Below are 25,459 nucleotides of genomic sequence, written 5' to 3'. Positions count from 1 at the left end.
CAAAATCATTTAATGATTAAACTAAATTTGTACTGGGTGGAAGCAAAATAGTTTATAAATGTTAGGTTACCCAACCAGAAAGCAAAAATAATACCATGTGACTCAGATGACCAAGCATTCAGCTTGAATATCAAACTCAGTACTTGAAGGAATACTTTCAGAGAAGTGTTTGCAATTCAGCCACAGGTTGAAATGTATTATACAAAACATTGGTCAAACAATTTTAAATAGTGAACACATTTGTACAAATTAGAGTCTGTTCAAGGACAATTAACAAAGATGTGAAGGGACTAAACTTGCCATTTTGAATTGTTCACCTGATTCAGTGTTAACACCAACCCTTGGTAATCATTCAGTAGCTCACAAACCAGATTTATCCTACTCTTTCCAAGTGTGCTTGGAATTTGGGATAGGGAGACAATTCAAACCACCAGTCATCTTGTATTACAGTAGTTATAAGCTATTTTTCCTGCTGTGCTTTTAAAGGTTATTTCTTCAGAATGAATCCCGATCCTATTCTAGTACCAGTCCAGGAAAAAAATTCAGGGCAAATTGCACGGCAGCCTCTGACATTAGTTGACAGCTAGGATCTCAAGAATGTATTTTTTAAATCAGAACATTTCAAGGATGGTCTCATCTGAAACCTGAAACTTCTTAGTAATCTGTGTGGAGATAATTCTTTTGTGCCATGGTGTCTCATTCAGTTCATTTCAACCCTCTTCTCCAGAGTCAGTTCTTCACGGCCAGCATGAAGTTTAGCACCAGGAGCTCTTTGCTACAGGGAATTCATTGGTTGCCCTGTGGTTCTAACAATCTTTAGTCAAGCCAGCCGAGGCAATTGAGATATTAACATGTAACAATACTTTGATCTTTTAAATCGGAGGTATATATTTATGCTTCTCCAAGAAGTACCAGGAGTACCAGAATATGAAGTCTTGTATTTACTTACCCGTCAGATATGGTACAGCTAAATTAGGGCTTGTCTACATTTAAAATGCTACTCTGCTGTAGCGCTTCAAGGTAGACACTCCTGTTGGTGTAGGTAACTGACCTTTCTGTGATGTGGTAGCTAGGTCGACAGAAGAATTCTTCCATCAACCTAGTGCTGTCTACACAGGGCCTTAGGCCATCTTAAATATACCGCTTAGGTCAGGAGATTTTCCACACCCCTGACCGACGTAGTTAAACTGACCTAATTTTCTAGTCTAGATCAGGCCTTAGTTTCTGCAGACAAGTACATCAGTGACCTTGCTCGTACAATTAATAAACCACTGTGATTACTTCAAATGGAGGAGGAAGTGCACATCTATTTGTGTTAGTTCAAGTCTGGGCCTGTTCTTAGTTCAGACTGCATGGACTGCAATTGGAGGCTATGTTTTGTGTTACGGACCTCTTTCTAAAAGAGACTGATCTGAGCTGTATGGCATAATTAAATTTAGAACAATGCTAGCCAAGCACTATAGACACACGGGAAAGGTCAGCAGCTGCTTCAAATTGTTTAAAAAAACTCATTGTAGTTAATAAATACCACGCTAAGCTAAGTGCACTGTTTGAGTAAAAGGGGATAGCCAGAAAGAGCACTTAATTATCTTACTATAAGATATAAGGGCATGAGGAAGACTTATAATTATAGAGGCAACATAGGCTAATGGACTGATCTTGAGGCTGAGAGACAGGAAGCCAGGTTTTCTAGTCCTGGCTCTGCTAGTGACTTGTGTGATTTTTGGGCAAGTCACTTAACCTTATCTGTAAAATAGGGAGTGGAATTCTTAACAGGAATATTGTGAGGATGAATGTTGGTATGGAGCTTTGAATATGTAAAGCGAGTTAAGTGCTAAGAACTATTATAAGACTTCCATATGTTATCTTTATTTATATATAGCTACTAAACTACTTCTAGCTAAGTTTAACACAAGAAGAGTTTTGCTGGGGAAAAGACACATCACAGGAATGATTCAGTACTGCTACAATCAAGCCCCATCTAACTAGAAAACTGATCATTGTTGGCAATGATTGTTCTCAACTTGTGCAGAAAACAATTTAACTGCCAGTGCAGATTGGGCAAAGCCATGTTACAAGAAGCAGAGCTGGACAGGAAATGATTTCTCCACCTTGTGAAAATTTTCAAGATTTCAGATAATTTTCCTGTGCTGCATTGGGATGAACCCAACATGTTTTGATTTTTTTTGTGAGTGTCATACCAGAATAGCCAAGAGCTGAGTGATTAGAGCTCTCATATGGTGCTCAAGCTTCAAATCCTTCATCTGCTTGATCTCTCTCTGAGCAGAAAGTCCATCCAAGAGCTGAGAAACCTTCCCAATGAAAGTTTCTTTGAAACTGATACATTTCCATGAAGTCTCGCTTTTGATGAATCAGCATTTTCCAACCAAAAAATGGGTTGCTGAAAAATTCCTGACCAGATCTAACAAGAAGCAGGACTGAAACTTACTGCAATCATTTTCAGTGCTGGTACAGAGCCCCCATTCTTGTTGTTAGCTATGAGTCAATTTCCTGGTGTAGCTTGGACATGCTATTTCATTTAAATGACTGTATTATACAATGGTCAGTGAGGCATTTCACTGCAGATTACCAGTGCTGAAATGCTGGTAGGTCTACAACACAGATGGCCCCATGTGAGGCGCTTGGCTTGGTGGCAACAGTGTTGTAACAGTGAGGCTGGGGAGGGGGTCTTTATTGTATCAACGTATAGCTGCGCCTGCTTTTACATCATTTGCTGCACTGAGCCTCCATGGGCCTTTTCCTTGATGGACTGCCCTCTACTTAGAGATCCATCTTCGAGATAAGATCTCCCTATGTCTGGTCCTTGGGTGGCTAAGTGACAGTCTTAGTTTGCACCATTGCTGAGTGAAGATCAAGGTGTTTCTACTGGTCTTATCATTATGTTCTCTGAGTGTTTACCACTTCTGTGGCACTTTTTATCTGTCCCACTCAAAGCTCTTCACAAATGCAAGTAGGTAGTTTTATTATTCCCATTATACAGCTGGGGAGAGTGAGGCACAGAGGGTCTGTCTATTAGCCTCTCAGCCTGGCTTGATAGACTTTGGCTAGCAGGGCTCGTGCTAGGGCTCTAAAAATCGACCTAATTTGGTTGCTTTGAAGTTGTGGCTCAGGCTGGAGCTCAGGTTCTGAGGAAGTGGGGAGAGCTGGGCTGTCAACCCAGGTGACTCGCTGCCATGGGAGTGCAAGAGATTAATCCAAGAGTCAGCGAAAGAGCCAGGAACAGAACCTGATTCCTGGGCTGGGGCCATTTTCACTGAACCATGTTGCTTGACCATGGCGGCTTCTGTCAGAAATGTACAGCCCCTTTTTTGACCAACTTCTGGCAGAGTTTAATTTACAGCAAACTTTAAACTATTGCAGAGGTTTATTCTTTTGGGATAAGCCTTCAGGTAAGCAGGTGCAAAGCTACTGATTCCAATAGCTTTGCACAAGGTTTGAATGTTAGCCCATTATGTCTAAAAATGTATACACTCCTCTAGCCTACTGTCTCTAGGTAGGTTCACTTCACCTTAAAGATACAGCAGAGAAGAGAAGGGGTCTAGAGAAGATCAGCTGAGCTGGTTAGAAATATTCTAAAGAATGAGAAATTGACGACACTTAGAATTATTTAGCCTAGAAAGGAGCAGAAATAGAAAGGACTTGACTAAAATATTGAAAATTCTGAAGGGCACAGTGACAACTGATCAGCCCCCTCCTGACTGTGTCCCATAATGCAAGAACAACGGGGCTCCGTGGAATTAAAGCCACTACATTTAAAATGAATTACAAGAAATATGACTTTACTCATTGTACAGACAGCCTGTGGACTTCCCTGCTGCAGAGGGTGAATGTCAAGTACCGGTAGCTGGATGTTTAGAAAGTCCTGGATAATTTCATGTTCACTAACAACGTGTGCAGCTAAGATATTCAAGGATCAGCTTTTGCTCATCAGGGTGGAAACTGGTTGCCTGGGGCTGGTCAGGAGGTAGCTCCCTTCCTTGTTCAGAATTGCACAGAGCACTAGGTGCGCTACAGGTTTTTCTCCTTCTGAAATGTTAAACTAAATATTACCTGGGATAGGATGCTGGACTAGACAAACTAATATACGGTCCAGTATGTCAAATACAACATTCAGTGGGCTAAATCCTCAGCTGTGTCAAGCTCATTCCTGGCACAGCTGGGAAAGGAGGGAAGGGAGCTCTAAGCCACCTTTCTGGTTTCCTAATCTTGGGGCAAGCTATAGGTCAAAACATCCTCCAGCATGGTTTAAAGCATCTTAATGGCTGTTCTAAGTCAGACCAAGGAGGGAGGGAAGAATAGCTCAGTGGTTTGAGCATTGGCCTGCTAAACCCAGGGTTGTGAGCTCAATCCTTGAGGGGGCCATTTAGGGAACTGAGGTAAAAACCTGTCTGGGGATTAGTCCTGCTTTGAGCAGGGAGATAGACTAAATGACCTTCTGAGGTCCCTTCCAACCCTAATCTTCTATGATTCTACCGGGTGCAATGGGCTGATAGACACCATGCTGCTGGCTGAGGATCATCCAAAGTGCTGGTTGGTCTCCACCTCTCACTGCCCCGACATGCTCCTTATGTGGAGGGGGAGGAGCAGGTCATGTAGAGGTGGCTGAGTTAGCTTTATGCCACCTGAAGATTTCTCTACATCAGGGGACACCTCAGATGCCCGTTTACATATTCTGGCTGCTGTTCACTACCTGAGGAGGGCAAAGTGCCAGAAGAGTGGCTACAGATCTCCCCAAAATGTTGTATCACCAACAGAGCTATGCAAAGGACATGGCCCAGCCCATCAGGAGATTCGCAACTGTATCAATTTGTAGTTATAAAGGAGATATTTGTACTTCTCTCTTACTCAGGGCTGCCCAGAGGGGGGGCAATTTGCCCCAGGCCCTGGGCCCTGCAGGGGCCCCCATGAGAGTTTTTCAGGGCCCCTGGAGCAGGGTCCTTCACTCGCTCCTGGGGCCCCAGAAAACTCTCGTGGGGCCTGGGGCCCCCAGAACTTCTTCCGCTCTGGGTCTTCGGCAGCAATTCGGCAGCAGGGGGGTCCTGCTCTGGGACCCACCGCCGAAGTGCCCTGAAGACCCATGGCGGGGGGTCCTTCCGCCCCAGGACCTGCCACTGAAGTGCCCTAAAGACCTGTGGCAGGGGCCCCCTGCCGCCAAAGACCCCAGACCGCCTGAATCCTCTGGGCGACCCTGCTCTTACTACTATCTTTTCTCCCATGGATTAATGTTGTCCCATGCTTCTTGTAGGAACGAGGCATAGTTTGAATACTCAGTATAGTCTAGGATATCTAAAACCTTTCAAAAGATGTATTTTAACTGGCTGCCTAGTCCATTGTATCCTCGCAGGTTAGCAATGCCATAAATATTTAACAATAGGACACGCCCGATTTCCCCGGTGTCACCAAGAGTAGAATCTGGCCTCTTTCCCCTCTTACACTAGTGTATACAGTGACTGGCCCACCCTCGCGCTGTAGAAATAATAAATCACAGTAACAACTACAGAACACAAAGCGAAGGGCAGCACTGTTAATGATAAATCCAGAACTGAGCCAAATGAAAACAAGCAGAGTAGGGGCAGAGGCCAGGAACCTGGAGTGGGAAGAGATGCCTTTCAGGTCCACTTTAATTTAGCAAAACAAATCCTTTTTTAAGTCCCACTGTGCCATTTTAACAAGCTAAAATTCCATTTTTATTTTTTGTTGGGGCGTGTAACTTTTTCAGCCCCTAGGATGCTGCAAAATAAACAGCTGCATTTAAAACAGCAGACACTTCAATTTAGGCTTTCAACATCTAAAAGGGAGTTGCACTGGGAGCTGCTGCTTCTGAGAGGCTCTGGCACAGACTTGAGCCTCCAGCCGTTAGCTTTCACATGGTAGTGAATTAATGGTTTGGTTCTCTACAGCACAGTAACTTCACTGAAGAAAAGTGTGACATTTGGGTGTGCAGTTGCTGATCATTTCCTCTCAGACACAGGGGCTGAAATGAATGATTTATAGTTATACACAGGGCTGGTAGCACTACTTATTATTAAGGTTGCCTAATGCTCCCATTATAAGACCCTGTCTCCAGTTGCTTATAACTTCTCCAGCCTTTAACCATTTGGGCAGAAATTTTCCATGCTGGTTACTGTTATGTTCACAGCATACAGAGAGCAGAATAAAATATAAAACAAAAAAAAATACTCTTGCTGGAAGGTTGCAACATAACACTACTTGATTTCTTAGAATTCATAGTAATCACACATAACTCAAAACCTGAGAGAGACAAAGCAGGCTGCTCCCTAAAACAGAGAGCCACAGCTTAACCCACCTTACTGTAGGCTGGCTGGCTGCTGCAAACTGACTCTGATCACATGCTTTGTTATAGAGCCCCCTAGCTTGCAAGCAGGAGGACCAGGAAGCCCTTTAGGCTTTCAAGTGACCAATTGTAATTTCTACAAAGTTTTCAATGCATGACAGATGCCTGCCTCAGCTTAAGTGTTTTTGGAAAATTTCAGCCAAAACAGTTCAGCCATTTCCAAGAGCAAGGCTAGGAAAAAGACATTGTTTTGCCCAGGTTAAAAAAATTCCAGGTACCTTTTATCTTGGAGAAGCTCTAGTGCCCCCATGCTCTGGAGCAGGGACTTGAATTTTGGCCAGGGCATGTGTGTCAGGGATGTGCCTTTGCCATCTCTGGGATATCACACTTACATTTGTGCACCTTTGGAAAATCACAGTTCACACAGACTCAGTGGAGACTTGCTAGAACTTTGCAGCTACATTTCCCAAAGATTTTGAGCAGGGCAAGCAGGACTTTCCCAGTTTTGGGCTGCTGTGGGCCTGTGCTCTCAGTGTCGCCACCCGTGTGCTAGGCATAGGTAGCCTAGAAAAAGAAGCTACCTGATTTGAATGCAGAAGGGAGCAGAGTTGGAGCTGGGGATGGAGAGTAGACTTGGATATGGAACCTGTCAGGGAGGGAGGAGACTTGGTCTGGAGGCTGGCAAGGGGAGAATGAAACTTGGATACTGAGGTGGGGGAAATAATGGGACTGGCGGGGCAGGAGACTTGGAATAGTGGGGTGGGGAAAAGAGGGGGAGGGAAGGGGAGAAAGATCTAAAAAGGAGCTGGGATTCCAGGGAAAAACAAAGGGGTAAAATTAAGGTTGCACATATTACCTTACTTCTGGCATTTCCTAATTTTTGAGTGCTTGACTTTGCAGCCTTGATAATATTCTTTTAAGGTAGGTTTTTTCCTGTGTAATTTAGTATTTATTTTACAGTGTGGATGCCCTGGCGGTGCACTGAACAGATCCACCACTAACTGTGGCTCACATGGGAACAGACATCTCTTCTTGCAGGGTCTCTGAGGCTTTTGCCCCCTTTGCCCAGAAGATATAAAGTGCCATATTCTGGGCTGTGGCTTAGTAGCATTCGGGGGCTGCAAAAGGTGTTTTATTTTGCATAGATGGCTTCAACCATGGGGCCATTCTAGTCCAGTTCCCAGCATAAATTTAGAGCAGGCTTTTGGCTGCTTTAATATGTTCCAGCAGTCAGTAACTCTCAGCAGCTGTTGTGGCAGCTGATCATAAGGGAATCACAGCCATGTTCACTTTTCCTCATCTATGATTCTTTCCCCAACAGCTCGTGGTGGTGGTGTAGGATCCACTACCAGGACGTTGTGCTACCTGACTATTTGTCCAGCCCCCACAGCTTTTAAAGGCACAAGGAAGCACAGGGTTGGGTCCTTTGCAACTCACAGAACTCTCTCAAGTGCTCTCATTTCAGTCAGACATTTCATACTGAGCCATGCAAGAGGTTATGCTTCATACTATTTGTTAATGTATGTTTTTCTCACTAAAAATGTCACATGATAAATCCAACATCACAGTTTGGAAATGCATGAGAACATAAGAACGGCTATACGGGGTCAGACCAAAGATCCATCTAGCCCAATATCCTGTCTTCCATCAGTGGCCAATGCCAGGTGCTTCAGAGGCAATAAGCAGAACAGGTAATCATCAGTGTCGCCCATTTTAATGCAACTCCTTACAAGTTGCAGGTTAAATATTTGTTTCATTTTTAAAGGGATGCGATTTGTTGTACCTAACAACTGAATAGACAAGTAAGTGATGTGTGTGAGAACGCTAAAGGGGGGAAAGAAAGCATGAGTCAGAGAAGAGAGGAAGGGGGAGAAAAGAAGATGGCTACCATATTTTTGACTGAAGGATCCAGATTAATCCTACCTGTTTACTTCAGTGAAAAGAAACAAAATCCACTGACTGTTTATTTTGCCTTTAAATTGGCCATGTTCTGTGTATGTAATATGTGTGTGTGTTTTCTTGAGGGCCCCTAGAAACTTCATGGTAAGACAATGATGAATATAATGTGAGTCTAGTGCAGGGGTGGGCAAACTTTTTGGGGCAAGGGCCACATCTGGGTGAGGAAATTATATGCAGGGCCGGGGCAGGGGGGGGTGGAGTGCGGGATGTGGAGGAAGGGGCTCAGGACAAGGGATTGGGGCAGAGAAGGGGTGCAGAGTGTAAGAGGGGGCTCAGGGAAGGGGGTTGGGGTACAGGAGGGGTGCGGAGTGCAGGATGGGGCTCAGGGCAGGGAGTTGGGGTGCATGGGGTGCAGGGTGCAGCAGGGAGCTCAGGGCAGGTGGTTGGAATGCACAGGAGTGCAGAAAGGGGCTCAGGGCAGGGAGTTGGGTGCAGGAGGGGTGCGAGGTACAGGCAGAGAGCTTAGGGCAGGAAGTTGGGGGGCGGGGGGCAGGAGGGGTTTGAGCTCCAGCCCGGTGCCGCTTACCTAAAGTGGCTCCGGGGTGGCAGTGGCGCACACCAGGGCCAGGGCAGGGTCCCTGCATGCCTGCCCTGTCCCCACGCCACTCCAGGAAGTGCTGCGGCCCCTGGGTGGGGAGGGGACAGAGGGCTCTGCGTGCGCACATGGAGCCCTTTGCCTCCCGGCCCGGGGGCTGCTTCTGAGAGCAGCGCCGGGCCCGCAGCACCACCAGGGGTAATCCCGCGGGCCGGATCCAAAGCCCTGAAGGGCCGGATTCGGCCCACGGGCCATAGTTTGCCCATCCCTGGTCTAGTGCGTAAAATATTAACCACAGAAAATTGCGGAGATGCTCTTACAGTCAAGGACACAGATCACTTCTCTGTAATACTAATAATTGAGCTTCATACTGTATCCTTCCTCTCAAAGGCACCCAAACTGCTTTGAATGTATATACAATTAGCACCACTGGAACGTACAGGTAACACCAGTGCACAGTTGTGGGGCTTTCAACTATAAGCCCTTTGGGACAGGAACATCTCCTTGTTCTGTGTGTATAGAATACTTAGCAGAGTGGGGTCCTGTTCTTATGAGAAATGCAGTGAGATCTCGAATGATCACACAGCACAGACATAACCTCTGTTTTTAAGGTCCCAGCTGAAAGACATACACCCACACAAACAAAGAGCACGGAATTTCATTTGTCTAACTTCTAATGGCTGAAGGGCTGAGTCAAGACTTCTGGTAATTGAGTCTATGGCTCCAGGTTTAGTTATACCTAACAGAACTTCATGCTTCAATAACACATGCTTTTTGCAACATAGCTTACAATGAGAATGGAAACAGCACAACATTAATCTGTTCTCAGGACAAGGTTTATAGGTAGAAGAAGAAACAGGGCATATACTTACTCTCTTCTTTTACAAATTGAAGATTTTTGCTGTCCTCTGCAGAGTCCTTAAATGTTAAGTAGTTCTTAGAGTGTGAGAAACCCACATTACATTGTGGGTGTTTCATTGATCCATTCCAGTCACAAAATTGTGAGAGAGAAAAATCGCACTCATTCTGAGGTTAGTGTCACATCTACTATTACAGCAAATGAACAGCACTGATTCACCACTCCTCAAAATGCATAGCTTCCTTCATATACGTAATTGCTGATCCACTGTGGTCATCCTCTGGGTTTGAGAAATAAAATATATAATCTCCACTGAACACAGAGGAAAACTATGATACGTGGGAACATTAATTGATGTCAGTGGACTATACTTTTTTGCTATGTCCTGCAGTCCTAGCTGCTGTGGGCTTTGCTTTGCTTCTGTGGGCTCTAGAAATCCCACTTTGGCCCAACTTATTGTGTCTGTTCGTGCTACATTTTCTTTGTGTGACTCAGCATTGGAAATGTGCAGGATTCTGCAGCAGCAGTTCTTCTGATGGTGATGACTGAGCATTAAGTCTGTGAATTATCTAAGAGCTTTTTGCATCAGGAAGCTTCTGTTGAATGCAGTGCCACACATCAGCGGTCCACTGTGTTTTACAATCAGATGCACCATACAGCAGGACAGCTGCTGGGCAACCAAGAACTATGATTCTAAACACGTCGGGCCAAATTCAGTTATTTCAATGACATTACAACAAAGATGAGTTTGGCCCATTGAAGTCCACCTTCAGTATAACGTGGGTCCTGATCTGATGGAATAGTTCAAAAGCAATTGCAGTCTCTGGCAATTTTTCCACACTAGATTGTAAACTGTTTGGGGGAGAGGCCATCTTGTTGTTCTGTTAATACAGTGACTAGCACAATGTGGTCCTGATCCATGACTAGGGCTCTCAGGCATTATGGTGATACAAATGATAATACAGATCTTTTCCTCTGTTTCTCTCCCCCTTATGAACTGCTATGCCTGACACCAGCTGTCACACATTACTTGCTAAACATGGCATTGCGTTTTCGTGAAACACGTGCTTTCTCCTACTGATTTGTGGTTGTCTGGCAAGGAATCAGCACTCAGCAGACAGGTTTGGAATTACCTTTAACATTTCAATTGCAGTGTGATTATTCTCTTTGAGTTTCTTCAATGACAGTTTGGTAATTTTGCTGATTACAGTTGCCAGTCCATAAATGAAAATTTGTGATCTTAAGTAGGGTTTGGATTACTTACTAAATCCAGCAGGATAGCAGAACTTCTCTGCTCATCAGACTATAAAAATCCTTTCCGTCAAGTTGTGATGGAGTGTTCATTCCACACCAGCCTTGAATGGATTAATGATGCAGTAGGGTGGAGAGGTGGAGAATGAACTTGATAGGCTACACTTGGGGGGGAATAAGACTGGATAAGCAACCCCTGATTGGCAGTAGAGCCCAGATGAGAAAGATAAAGCCAGGAAGTTGGCAGCAGAAAGGGACGGCAGTGTGGCCTGCAGTCACTCTCTAGCCTTAGAGAGGGAAAGGGGGAAACCAAGAGGAGAATAGAAATCCTGGCCCCGAGGAAAGGGTGTACCCAGAGGAGGGTGGAGAAAGGGTCTGATAGAGACATAGTAAGAGCAGCCTAGGGAAAGAGTAGCAAGGTTTGGGACAGTGCAGACTTTGGCTGCTGGTTGTAGGGTCCCTGGGGTGGAACTTAGAGTAGTGGGTAGGCCCAGGACCTTTACCAGGTACTGGAGAGGCTGCACAGATCAGTCAGTGGAGCAGAAGACTGCCTAGGAGAATCATCTAGTGGGACTTTGGTCCCCTGGAAGGGGGAAACATATAGTGACCTGGTCAGAAGGCCAAGTCATGAAGAGAGAGCACACTGAGTTGTAGAGAGAGAGAAAGAGATAAAGGACAAGACGCATGAACGAGTGACAGAAGGGGGCATTGGATGTGAGTGGAGCTAATTCCCCAGAGCAGCCAGGAGGAGGTGCACCTAGTGGTGAGTGACACCGTGACACAAGTGTTCTCCTAGAACAGAGGTGGGCAAACTACGGCCTGCAGGCCACATCCGGCCTATGGGACTGTCCTGCCCAGCCTTTGAGCTCCCAGCTGGGGAGGCTAGCCCCTGGCCCCTCCCCCACAGCCTCACTTCACTGTACCGCCAGCGCTCTGGGCAGCGGAGCTACAAGTTCCTGCCAGCCAGCACGGCTGCGAGAGCCACTGGGTGTAGTGTATTCAATTGCTCCCCGTAGGAATGTGCTACTTATGGGGCACCAGGACTGGCAGCCATAAGTAGTACACTGTAAGTAGCACATTCCTATGGGGAGCAATTGAATACACTACACCCGCCATCCATAAAGTCTTGGAACCCCGATGTGACCCTCAGGCCAAAATGTTTGCCCACCCCTGTCCTAGAATGAAGTTGGGGGGTTATTTGTAACTAGGGCTACTGTCACATTAAGAACAGCCTGAGGGCAAGGGGCACCCTGATATCTGCTAACGAATTTCAGCTGTTCAAGTGTACCCTAATTCTTTATTGTCATGAACTGTATCTGTTAAGTATCATGCTAAGTATGAGTGAAAAGCTTATAACTCACTGGTTATTATCAGTGTGTAATGTAGGTGCAAGCAATTGATGCAGAGTCATGGACATAAATTGAAACTTATAATTCTTAAAATGTGTTTGCCAGTCAACCAGGAATTACCCTACCTGAGACAGAGGAGTGTGGTTTCTCACTTGGAAGTTACTTCCAAAGTACTTTGAAAGACAATAAAATACTTAACATATCAAAAACAGGGGGTGGAGGTAAACCTCACACTATCACAGTGGGGAGGAGATTGACAATCACATGTTCATTCAGTTGTACTGAATGGGACAGAAACTAAAAAAAAATTACATTTTGGCAGGCACAGCTCCAGTGGGAGAAGAAGCAGGACAATTCCTTCAAAACAGACTCCATTTTCCTTACCTCACAGCTGGAAATAGACTGGCGGTATCCTTCAGAAGAATCCATTTCAATGATTCAATGGACTATAAAAAAGATGGGTACAAATTCCAAGTTATCTATCTTACACCTAAGAAGACAAAGGTACCAGGCCTTTGATTTTAGGAGATAGATCCTGACCAGGAGTTTGGTCAGTCATCTTGATGAAATGAGTACCTTGAACCAAGTCTAGCTTGTTAAGTTGTAGACACTAGAAAGCCTTTTATTTTTGTTTCTCTTTTAACCATTTCTGACTTTAATCCTTATATTTGTATCAATTTAAAATCTGCATTTTCAGAATTAAATAAATTTGTTTTATTTTTAATTTAAACCATTCTAGTGTTGTGTTTGACTTGAACTGTTTGGAAATTCCAGTTACTGGTAAACTGTTGGATATTGACTCTTTAAAGAAGCAATGAACCATAACATTCTTCTGTTTGTTCCAGGGCAGAGCTGGATATTTCAGAAGACACGTTCTTGGGGAAATCTGGGGCTGGGGAAAGATTGATGTCACCTTACTAGTTGTTAGCCAAGGCTGCTGGAGACCAGTGGAAGTCTGTGGTATTGCAGACAGGTTCCTGGATCCAAAGCATTTGAGCATGGTTGCTCAATATATAGACCTAGGGTGCATACTTGTTGCTGACTGCGAGTGGCCTGGGCAGAGAGCTTCAATAGCAAAGCTTTCAAGGCACTAAAGGGCTACAGGGTCAGAGGTGAAACAACTCTTCGCTGATCCGTATTGCACCCCAGAACACAACAGCTGCCAAGATATTTGCCTAGGGATACAACTTATTACAGGAAGCTAACTAACTAGGTGCTGATTGTCTGGCAGGGGCTCCCTCAGACATTCTTCCCAGGATACACCCCAAACCCTTTCATGCCTCCTGCCAGCTCCCATGTGTAGGCACTCACCACAGCTCCCCTCCCCCTACTTGTAGCAGCTCTAAGGGCTGTTGCTGAGTGAATACTGTGGGCAGAGCAGAGGGGACATGGGCAGTTGGGGGGAGGGGACCCCTGGTACAGGAGCTGGCCCCATGGCAGCAGTGAGGAGCAGTAGTGCTGGCTGCCCCAGTCCCTGCTCAGGTTTGGCCCAGAAGCCCTCCATCATGATGGGGAAGGGCATGGCAGCAGGGCCAAACTGAGTGACATTGTGACCTGGTGCATGAGGGCCACAGTGCTACCCAGGTTTGGCCCCACAGCCTCTCTTTCACGATAGAGGGTCTGCAGGGCAAACTTGAGTGGGCGGTGGGACAGCCAACACTGCTTCTCCTCAACTTGGCACCCCTGCCAATGGTACACACTGTGCATAACATGGATACAGCTGTGGGTACCACTGGTGACTGGCCCTTGCATGGGGGTGCAAAGGGGGAGCCTTACTTCCCCTGCCCCCACTTCTGTGCAGGCATCAAGCACAGTTGCAGTGCCAGCGCTGTCTTGAGCTCTCCCTCCTGATCTTAGTGGGCATTAGCTTCCCAAAAGACAGTACAAAGTACCCAGCACCTTGGTGTGGCTAGCAGAACTGGCAAGTCATGGAGGGGAACAGTCCTCCCACTACAGCCCAGAGAGCTTTGGGAGGCATATTGCCTCTCTCAGGCACACTTTGTGCCATGGCCGTTTGGGCTACCAAACAGCTGTAGGTGGTGCAATCTTTCAGCTACTACCTACCCTAGATTAGATTTGAACCGGTGGCCTAGAGGTAAAATGTCTTGTAGCCCATTAATGGGGTGTCTACAGCCATAATTCTCCCACCCTGACACTGTCTTCTATATCTGAATGCAATAAAGGAAGAAATCACCATGGCTGGCAATTGTTTTCAATTTCTTATTAAACGTGCACAAAGAGCTCTGCTCCAGAATTTCCTTGCTGGTGAGTTTCTAACTCCCTGGCTGCACTGCCATTGAACCTTTGGAGATAGCACACATTCTCCTCTAGGTAAACGTTAGTCTGTCTTTCATTTAAATATTAATTTGGAATTGCACATTATAACCTGCCATATCCCTACTCTCTGTGAGGATTAGAATGATTGAGTCTCAGAACTTGTTTTAATCATGCGTTTCAATACTGCTGAGACTTGCAGTCTGCCACGTTCCTTGCACCAGCCAGAGTCTTTCGACATGCTAACAAAATTGAAATGAGTGCCTTCATCTTAGACAAGGATAATTAATCTTCAAACACTGTTTATCTTCGTCCAAAAATCCCCAGAATTCAGAACCAAATTAATTTAAAGTCTAAATCTGCTTTAACTAGTAATTGGTTAATCAATGGGCTTGATGTGTAATTATATTCTTTGTTCACACTCCTTACAGGCTTGAATAGACCATATAATTCCTATGTTGCTTTCAGTCCTATGATTAGACCACGTGACATATACATGCTGTATATACTGTGAGGCAAATTCCTCCCTGAAGTAATTTCCCTGATGTTGCTGGGCTTGTACACGAGGGATGAACTTGGTCACTCATTTTTTAACTTCTAAAATGATTTCTTGTGAGTATTTGTTGTTGGTTTAGATTTTTACAATTGTGCTTAAGAATGTGCTGTGGGTTTTCAGCTTTAGACCTTTGCTCACTCCCCATCAATGACACAATCTAGAGCAAGTTTTTTATTGCCTTCACTTTGATTGGACACATCTCTCACAATTAGGGGATCTTCTTTTTCTTGAATCCTTGCTGCCATTCAAAGGGTGAGGGGACAAGGTAAATTCAAGACATTGACATTCCTATTTGCTTCCAAACAGAACAGCCAGGAAATCGTAGCCATGAACTATGTACCCTTAGCTAGTATATATTATCATAGCTCCACTGAAATCAGTGGGTCCATGCTGATTTACATCAGCTAAGGATCATGCCTGATGTATTTATATGCTCTTGGCAGGGCTCAGTACTGATAGTCAATACACCTCACCACTGGGATTGGGTAAACCGGTGCAGTTGATTAGTAACAAGTCTTCTTTGAGGTTCTGCAGGGGTGGGTTCACCCAGGAAGATTGCATTTACCAAACTGAACCAGTGTTCATAGAATCATAGAAGATTAAGTTTGGAAGAGACCTCAGGAAGTCATCTAGTCCAACCCCCTGCTCAAAGGAGGACCAACCCCAACTTTGTCAAGCTAAGCCTTAAAAACTCTAACCACCACCTCCCTAGATAACCCATTCCAGTGCTTCACCACCCTTCTAGTGAAACAATTGTTTCTAATATCTAACCTAGACCTCCCCCACTGCAACTTGAGACCATTGCTTCTTGTTCTATCATCTGCCACCACTGAGAACAGCCTAGCTCCATACTCTTTGGAACCTCCTTCGGGTAGTTGAAGGCTGCTATCAAATCCCTCCTCACTCTTCTCTTTTGCAGACTAAATAAGCCCAGTTCCCTCAGTCTTCCTCTTAAGTCATGTGCTCCAGCCCCCTAATCATTTTTGTTGCCCTCCACTGGACTCTCTACAATTTGTCCACATCCTGTTTTTAGTGGGGGGCCCAAAACTGGACACAATACTCCAGATGTGGCGTCAGCAGTGCCGAATAGACGGGAATAATCACTTCCCTTGATCTACTGGCAATGCTCCTACTAATGCAGCCCAATATGCCATTGGCCTTCTTGGCAACAAGGGCACACTGTTGACTCATATCCAGCTTCTTGTGCACTGTTATCCCCAGGTCCTTTTCTGCAGAACTGCTGCTTAGCCAGTCAGTCCTCAGCCTGTAGCAGTGCATGGGATTCTTCCGTCCTAAGTGCAGGACTCTGTTGCCTCAGAGTTCCTTTGTCCTGCTCTGGGATGGCGAGCCCAGAGTCTTCAGTTGTTCCTTTCTGCTGTACACCATATCACTGCTTCTGGAAGAGATTAAAACTATCAGGCTAGCCCCGGCTAGATTACAGCAGTGAACCCTCCATGCTAGATTACTGCCTCTTTGCCTGATTAGCCTGATTTAAAAGATGGTGGAACAAATGTGTGGTGTTGTATCATGAAGAAACACCCCCAAAATAACCTGCTGATAATCCATGAGAAAGAGAGAGTTCTGCGAGCAAGACCATTAACTGATCTCAGCTGTCAGGTTCTAGAGGAAGGACAGCTTTTCAAGCAGGTAGCCCAAGGCCATTCAGGCATTTACAGATCAAAACCATCATTTGAACTGCACTCAGTGCAAACAGATGCCCGGTGCAGAGGGGTTTTATGCTCAGAAGGACTTGCCGCAGTATTTGCACACACTGATATACTTCCCCTAGAGACCTACCCACAAGCTCTGGTTGTTGTAAAGAAAGAAAGAAAGAAAGAAAGAAAGAAAGAAAGAAAGAAAGAAAGCGGGGGGAAAAGAAAGGAGAGAGAAAGGGTGATTAAAGGGAGCTCTGGAGTCCCCCCAGACAGCCTGAAGTGGCAGGGGGAAGTGGAACCCTTCTCCACTCCTGCCTGGCAGCAATGGCAGGGGCTAGATCCTTCCTCCATGGTAGGCACCTATCTGTACCCAGAGCCCACTAGCATGAGATGCACTGCGGGACCCCTGGCTTAGATCCCTTCTCAGGATTTAGGGGTAGTGTCAATGAGCAGGCTTGAGGAGCACTTCAGACTGGTGGCATTAAAGGCTGTAAACAGAAGCAGAGGTGAGTAGATCCCAAGCCTTGATTCCATTCAGCAGCAGGATTAGCCGTGGCATAATTTCAAGTGCCGTTCAGCATCACATTGAGAGACAATTATAGCTAAAATCGTAAGAGGCAATCTATGGATCACTTGTTCTCAGAATTTGCATTCTAGATGCACTCCCCACAGGCTGGTAAGAGGCTCCTTCTGGGCAAGAACATGCTTAAAAGTTCTCCAGCAGAAGCACAAGATGAAACTTATCAAAGCCACTGTCAACCAGCATCTGTCCTTCCTTCCATGAAGCATTATCTTTTAAGATCATTGCCCTTAAAAGGTTTCCTAATGTTAGGTTTCTAATGGGAAATGTCAGAGCGTGCTATGAATATAGAAAGCAATTACTTTGATCATTTTAATCCATACAGCCAGGGAGCTCTGCGCCCTCCCTCCCCCTGTGACCCCTTTCCTGATCATTGCTATTATCTCAGTTTTCTTGTAATTGATATTTGGGTTCATAGAAATCCCTGTCTTCTGCATTAACTTCCCTAGCTCATAAATGCTGCCATGTACGACTAGCCTAGTCTCCTCCACTCGCTCCTCCTTGGTGACACCTATAGGAATCCCAGCCCTCCACACCAGCACCTAGAGAAATCGGTACCAATCATCCTTGCTAGCAGCGTCCCAGTCTCATTCCTACTGAAACAAGTTTCACTGCAGAACTCACACATCCACATCCTTTCTCAGTGTGGGGGCACACATCTATCCCTCTCCTTGCTGCTGGCTTTCTCACAGAACTGTTTGGACTGAGTCATTCTGGCTCCTTTATAGCAATTCTGGCCTGTCTTGTTTTCAGTGACCCTTGCACCTCATTTTTGATAGTGACCTATTGATGTTCAGCCAATATCTACCATGCTAAGGATTGATCCAGAGCTCACAGATACCACTGGAAAAAACTTCCACCACTGGGCTTGGGATCAGGTCACTATTTTGTACATTCCCCTCTCCACCGAAACCGTTAATATAGAAAAACCCATAGATTAAGAAAAAGAAACAAACTCAACAATATCCATTTTCTGCAATAAGCACCCATTGGAGTTAGCAATATCCAACAGACAGTGTGCTGTCTTAACTGCACATAGTTGCCCAACAACTCATAATGTGGTTTTCTCTTTTCTTAGACAAAGGATACCATGACATTTCCTGCTGCTCAGTTACATCATGTGACCCAAGGCAGTGTAAGTCTGATCTCTGAGCACAACTGACTTCACATGTGGTTCTTCTGGTTTCTATTTAGGCTATCTTCAGAATATAGTAGTTAAGTCACAGTAACCTTAATTACAGCAAGTAATCAAAGAACATTGATTCCTGGAAATGATAATCTCTCACCGCATCAGTTTCCACCTCCAGAGTGGCATGGTTTTGTATAGGGGCCAGGTTTATATTAATTTGTTTTTATTGGGCATCTCAGACTTTGCCTGATACCGCTAGTCATATGTTTGTTACATGCATACTTGACAGAGATGGGAGAGTTCACAGATCCTTTAGAACTGCAGTGAGTATGTAGGGTCCACCTCTGGCTATCATCTATTGCACAAATCCTGAAGAAGAGCTTTTTTGTCTCTTTCGTCAACAGAAGCTGGTCCAATAAAACATATTACCTCACCCCACCTTGTCTCTCTGAAGTGCTTTACAGACAGCCAAGAGGGGATGTTCCCAATCCTGAGCTCACATTTAAAGACAGAAAGATAAGTGGAAGTTTATGAGAATTTTTCTTTGTTTTGCTTCACATGGATTTGCACCTCATGAGTGAACCCACAGTTTCAAATTAAAACACCCACAAAACTGAGTTTCATCAAAATCATGCAAAACCCTGAATTTTGTGTGGTTTGACACAACCTCCTAAGTTTCTACAGTACAGGAACCTTTTGACCAGGAGTCAAGAGTTTCCAAAGACTTGCCCACAATGCCAAACTTGCTGGAAGTTTTTTCTAAATGGTTAGTAGTGAAATAGTTATCAATAGTAATATTTAAATGAATGACCCTTAAGTTTCACAGTTAGTGACACATTGTGAGGAAAGGGGATAGTTCCTACCTACCTTACACCTATAATTTGGGCTGGCTGTCTGCAGCCTTAAAATGGCAGCACTATATCAGTTCACATTTGGATGGAGATCTTTGTGACAAGAAGAACTGGAAACTCATTTTTTCTTTAAAAAAAGTTTGAATTTTGCAGAAGAGATGAAGTATTCCTGAGCCCAAGCATTCAAAAACCACCAGTCAGGCTTGCCACACTAAATTCATGAGATTGGCTTAAAAATAGTGAGATTTAAAAAATAATACATTTGGGGTTCTTTTTGTTTCTTTTTCACTTTTCGAGCATTTATAAGTCACATTTTTCAAGCTTCTTCCCCCCACCACCAAACATGAGGGGATGAAACTTAGATTATTAAAAAATGAAAGCTGAGATTCTTTACCTCCTTAATCACCTGACTCCAGGAGCTGGAGCTTTAAGAAAAACACAAAACATCACAAAACCTGTGATAACATTGCAAGAATTGGCACTGCTGGAAATGGAGCTATCTTGGAAGTGTTAATGCAGGGGTGGCCGACCTGAGCCTGAGAAGGAGCCAGAATTTAATAATGTGCTTTGCCATAGAGCCACAGTAACACATCAGCAGACCCCTGTCAGCTCCCCCCACAACCCCCAGTGTCTCCCACCTGCCAGCAACACCTCCGATCAGCACCGAACCCTCCATCCCTGCACCAAGATCAGCTGTTTTGTGGTGTACAGGAGGCTAAGGGAGGAGCAAGGGCACAGCAGACTCAAGGGAAGGGGCGGGGGCCTTGTGGAAAGGAGTAGAGTGGGGGCTGGGGCCTGGGGCAGAGCCAGGGGTTGAGCAGTGAGCACCCTGTAGCACATTGAAAAGTTGGTGCCTGTAGCTCCAGTCCCAGAGTTGGCGCCTATGCTAGGAGCTGCATATTAACCTCTGAAGAGCTGCATGTGGCTCCGGAGCCACAGGTTGGCCACCACTGTGTTAATGTGTTGTTCACCTCATATGTGGCTCCATCTGAGATTTATTTTTATAATAAAGCTCCAAAGTACATCTGTTCATAATATTTTAAAAAGACCAATTTTGAAATATCAAAGTGCTTTCCATTTCGTCGGATTTGAAATTAAAATTTTGTCACTTTAAAAATTGAAAACTTTATCAAAACCGGCACTGAAACCTTTATTGAAGGGTTATTGACATTTTTTGCTGACTGGAAACCACATGTTTTTGGTTATAAAAACCCAGTTTGATAACAATTCCAATAATGGCTTTGATAATGTTTTTGCTAATTCAGATGATAATTTTGATAATTTTGAACAAATGGTTCATGAAAATGTTTGCACAAGCCAACCAACTGAAAAAAATCAACATATTTGGATGAAGTGTTTTTTGGTTTTGTTTGTTGTTTTTAATAAAAGGGCATTTTTTGATGAAAAACACTTTTGGTTCAAAAAACGTTAGCCAATTCCAGATCTGATGGGTTTCATTGTAAACATTTTGCATATCCGGTATTCCTTGCACCAATCTCATATAGTTTATGGTTTGCAAGCATAATAGCCAATGTTCACCTTAATGCCTTACCAGCTGATCATAGAATAACCGATGACGACCTTTATTTCCCACCTGCCCTATAACACCAGGCACTCTGACACTGGGGAAAAGTGAACATGCAAGATTCAGTGCATGGTTTCGTTTCCAGTGGTTTAGGAAGGGTGCATGGGAGGAAAGAGCTGACAAAACATCATATTGTTTATGATGGAGTATTCTTTGTGTAAGAGACTGACATGAGAGAATGCGGCAGCTTTAAGGAGCTGAACCAGCTCACATTGAAATCAATGGGAGTTTTGCAGTATCTTAGTGGAAGTAGAATCAGGATCCATATATAAGGATTGGTGGATGGCACATGCAAATAAATCCAGATTGCACACTGCTGTTCGGCAAGCTGCCTGTTTCCTTTGCGCCATTGTGTATGACTATAATTAGCAATCAGTTGATTTCAAAGAATTATTTGGAGTTCTCCAGTTGTTTATTCCAAATATCTCATAAGAACAGACTTTCTTATAAGATTTCCACTGTTTTCTGGTTTCAGCCAACCTGGATGCACGGTGAGCACAAGCTTTCTTGCAATACCTTCATACTTTCTTTTCCTGTCCCAGTTGAAAACAGGAAGTGCACAGCACAAATTCTATACAAGTATTTTAAGACAGGTATTTGTATCTCAAAACACTGCTGCCCATGACCACGTTGCCCCGAAGCGCTCCCCGAATCATGCCACTCTCCCAAGAATTGCCACCACATCTCCAGCATCCCCATTCATTTCAGAATTCAGTTCAAACTTGTCTTCCCCGTTTTTAAAACCCTCCTTGGACTTGCTCCTGGTGTGTGTCAGGACTCACTGGCTTCCTCTCTGTACTGTCACATAATCCTCACTGCTGAGGGAAGATCCTTCTCTGCTGCCCCTGCCATCTGGAACAGCCTTTCTGTAGCTCTTGGTTTTATCAGATCTCCATTTGCTCTCAAATCTCATATGGAAACGTATTTCCCCCCTCCCCCTTGTAGCTCTTAATTTCTCTTTTTGCTGCTGTCACCTTTTATTTTAAACTCTTTGGGGACACAGTTTGTAGGAAAGATGTTAGAATAAAGTTGTATTGAACAGTATAGCTGTGACCTATTGCTCATAGCAGAAGGCATATATTGGGAAACGTGCATACAATGACTGATTTCATTTTAAAAATGACTAAGTACAAGAGATTCATATTTGAAGAGCACCCCAGGCAGCATGTTCATAGAGGATTATTGCATTTCTTGCATGGCTGAAATCCCTTAGCCTTCAAGCCTTATACTTCTCTTTGTGCCTGAGGCATGCAGTGATCCCCCTAGAAATGCAGTGCCCCTGGAGTGGTCTTATTGCTTAATTATAATGACATTCTTTGGAAACTGTATTTCTTTTCCCTGTAAGTTCAACCTCATCATAGCGCCAAATCTGCAGATCGAGACAAGTACATTATACTGGTAATGACTGAGAGCTGAAGTTTTCTTGGGTTCAGATTGTTCCTTAATGTAGGCCATTTTTCATCATCTAGAGTTGTCTGATAATGATGTCATTTCCATTGCTTGAATTTTGAGGCTGCAGCCACATATCATGGAGTTAAAATGACTGTTTATAGGGCAGCAAAATTGTGTCGTTATCAGGTTAAGCCAGTTTTCGCTTTGCTCTGGGGACAAAATAACAATTGGACTCTTCTAAAACTCATCAAACAAGAAGAGGATGCCAGGAATCCAAGGCTGCACTAGAGCTAAGCTGAAAAAAGAAGCTGTTTTTGTGTAAAGCTGTGATAGCCATAAGATAAAAATGACAGAGTTGTGCCTGAAAGAAAATAAGTCACATTGCTGATCATTGGATAACTTTGATGTAGTGCTCCACAGTCATTTCACTGAGATTTCATGGCAAGATTAACAGGGAAGATTTTAAAACACGCATGAAGAAGAGCTTTTTTCTAAAACCCAGCTGTCAGGCTATCCTTGTCCAGCTCTTATGCTGATTGATTATGATTGGGCCTGAACTAAAACATGACCTCTAGATACAAAAGAAAATTATGTAGATTTAAAAGCTAATTAACAAGCTTTTGTAACTTTTGTAAATATTTTTAAAAAATGGTTTAGGATCCCAAATTGTTAAATATATATGTAAGCATACCTGTATACACACACACACACACACACACACACAAAACCCCTCCCCGCAACCCTGTGATATTCCATGATATTTACTTTACTGTAGTATTTCCTATATTTAGAATTCATATTGCAATGAGTTATTTATGGCAGGGCTGTAAATGACAGAGGTGCTGACTCAGCGGGTGCTCGGGGAATGGAGCACCCACGGAAAAAAAATAGTGGATGCTCAGCACCCACCGGCAGCCCCACTGATCAGCTCCTCTTCCTCCTCACTAGCATCTCCTTCCCGATCAGCTGTTCAGCGGCATGCAGGAGGTGCTGTGGGGGGGGGGAAAGAGTGGGGGCAGGAAGAGGTGGCGTGAGGGTGGGGTACACTTGGGGGAGGGGGTGGACAGGGACTGGAAGAGGTGGGGCGGGGTAGAGTAGGGACAGGAAGAGGTGGGTTGGGGTAGAGCAGGGCTGGGAGGAGGTGGGGCAGGGGTGGGGCCTTGGGGAAGGTGTGGGGCAGAGTGGAGCTGGGGTTGAGCACCCCTGGGGAAATGAGAAAGTCAGCGCCTCTGGTAAATATCATATAGTTTATGGTTTGCAAGCATAATAGCCAATGTTCACCTTCATGCCTTTCCAGCTGATCATACAATAACAGATGAAGCTCTTTATTTCCCTCCGGCCCTATAACACCAGGCACTCTGACACTGGGGTAAAGTGAACATGTAAGATTCAGTGCATGGTTTAGGAAGGGGGCATGGGAGGAAAGAGTTGACAAGCCATGTTTTTTGAGTAAAATCAGACCATTTTAATTTGAAAAGGTTCAGACTTCCAGCCCTCCGCAGTACATGACAATGCTCTGGGGCTGGCCATCCCATGTTTAGATTAGAGGGCAGCTGTTTATCTGAGATGGGGAATTTCTGAAAATATTTGTAATACATTTTAAACGAGATCGGTTGTGCTTGAGCCCCTTTGGTGCTCACTTGCCCCCAGAAATCTCCCTGTCCCTAGCAAGCCAAATGTTTTCCAAGACTCAGTCAGACTTTCATATGAAACTGAGTGCTCACAAATCCTCCCAAACACACCAGCCGCGTTCACATAAGTCTTTAGCTTTTATTTTGCAAAATGTGTGAAGTAGGCAATTCATCTTGTAAATAATCAGTCAGTGAATTAATCTGTGCCCCAGAGATCGTTTGGTTTTAAACAAATCATCTCCCCTAAAAGTAGCTCAGTTATTGTGTACACAGTGCTTAGCATGAACTCAGGCTATACTAACTAACTTCAGTATTACTGGCTGTGTCCTAGGCCCATACGCTGAGCAGGACCAACACTAATTTCATGGTACCTTTTGGCAGAGTTTCAGAAGAGAGGTCAAGAATGACACAAAGATTAAGAGAAACAGCATCTCACTCAGAAGATTTCTCACTTTTCACTAGGCCCTCCTAAAGTTTTCATAAACTAGACTCTGAAGCAAGAACATTTGGACTTTAGCACCTCAAATACTCAAGTTGCTGCCCATACTACCTAGGAGGTAGAGCCAGTACTGTTTTAAAGTTCTTTGTGTGTTTAAAATCATTGTACAGCTAATAGACATTCTCAAAGAAATAGATGATGTGGGCTCTGATTGGCATATGGGGGTCTGCTTTGTGCTGTTCTCAGGGGTGGCTCCAGGCCCCAGCACGCCAAGCGTGTGCTTGGTGCAGCATGCCGCGGGGGCGCTCTGCTGGTCTCCGGGAGGGCAGCAGGTGGCTCCGGTGGACCTCCCGCAGGCACGCCTACGGGAGGTCCACCAAAGCCGCGGGACCAGCGGACCACGGGACCAGCGGACCCTCCACAGGCACGCCTGCAAGAGGTCCACCGGAGCCGCCTGCCGCCCTCCTGGCGACCGGCAGAGCGCCCCCCGCGGCATGCCGCCCTGCTTGGGGTGGCAAAATGTCTAGAGCCGCCCCTGGCTGTTCTACTGGAGCAGCTCCATAGCTCTGGCCACTGCAGGTTTCCCTCTGTATTAGGGAATCCTTATGTGGCATAGAACTGCTGCAGCAGCTCCTCCACCACCCCTGCTTTGGCCACTGGGATTTGGAAAGTGGCTAGTGAGTCCTGGCATGCCAGGATCCTCTGATGCCAGAATTGTCCTTGAGAGCTAGTAGCACTCAGTGTAAGGTAGAGTCCCCATCACTAGGGTGACCAGAACTATTATTCCCTTTTCAGAATAGGGTAATCAAGGCACAGAGTGTATGTGACTTACCACAGTTAGTTACTCTGCTTGTGGAAGAGCAGGGAACAGAATCCTAATCCACGAGCGCCAGATTCTGCCACCATTTTGACACTGAGTAGTACCTTAGTCCTCGAGTAATCCCACTGATGTAAAGTTGAGTAAGGGTGGCAGAATCAGGCTTTGAGTCAGGCAGTCCCTTGTCCACTAAACCCTGGTGCCTCGCCTATAACTTGCTCCAAATCTCTGTACCAGAGCTGGCCAACTGGTGTTTTGTTAAACAAAAAATGGCTTGTTGA

The 25,459-nt window shown here is 44.9% G+C and overlaps 1 long non-coding RNA gene across 1 annotated transcript in view; it reads left to right on the top strand.

The window, feature by feature from the left end:
• Window positions 1–12,947, top strand: part of LOC123373199 — a 34,554-nt gene extending 21,607 nt beyond the window's left edge. The window contains exons 3-4 of the long non-coding RNA XR_006580610.1: window positions 10,686–10,790; window positions 12,592–12,947. This is a non-coding gene — a long non-coding RNA (uncharacterized LOC123373199). The remainder of the gene's footprint in view (window positions 1–10,685; window positions 10,791–12,591) is intronic.
• The last annotated feature ends 12,512 nt before the right edge of the window (window positions 12,948–25,459 follow it).

Source organism: Mauremys mutica, chromosome 6 (assembly GCF_020497125.1).
Source record: "Mauremys mutica isolate MM-2020 ecotype Southern chromosome 6, ASM2049712v1, whole genome shotgun sequence".
NCBI lineage: Eukaryota > Metazoa > Chordata > Testudines > Geoemydidae > Mauremys > Mauremys mutica.
The sequence above is the reverse complement of the archived record's forward strand: the minus strand, read 5'-3'. Positions and strand labels throughout refer to the sequence as shown.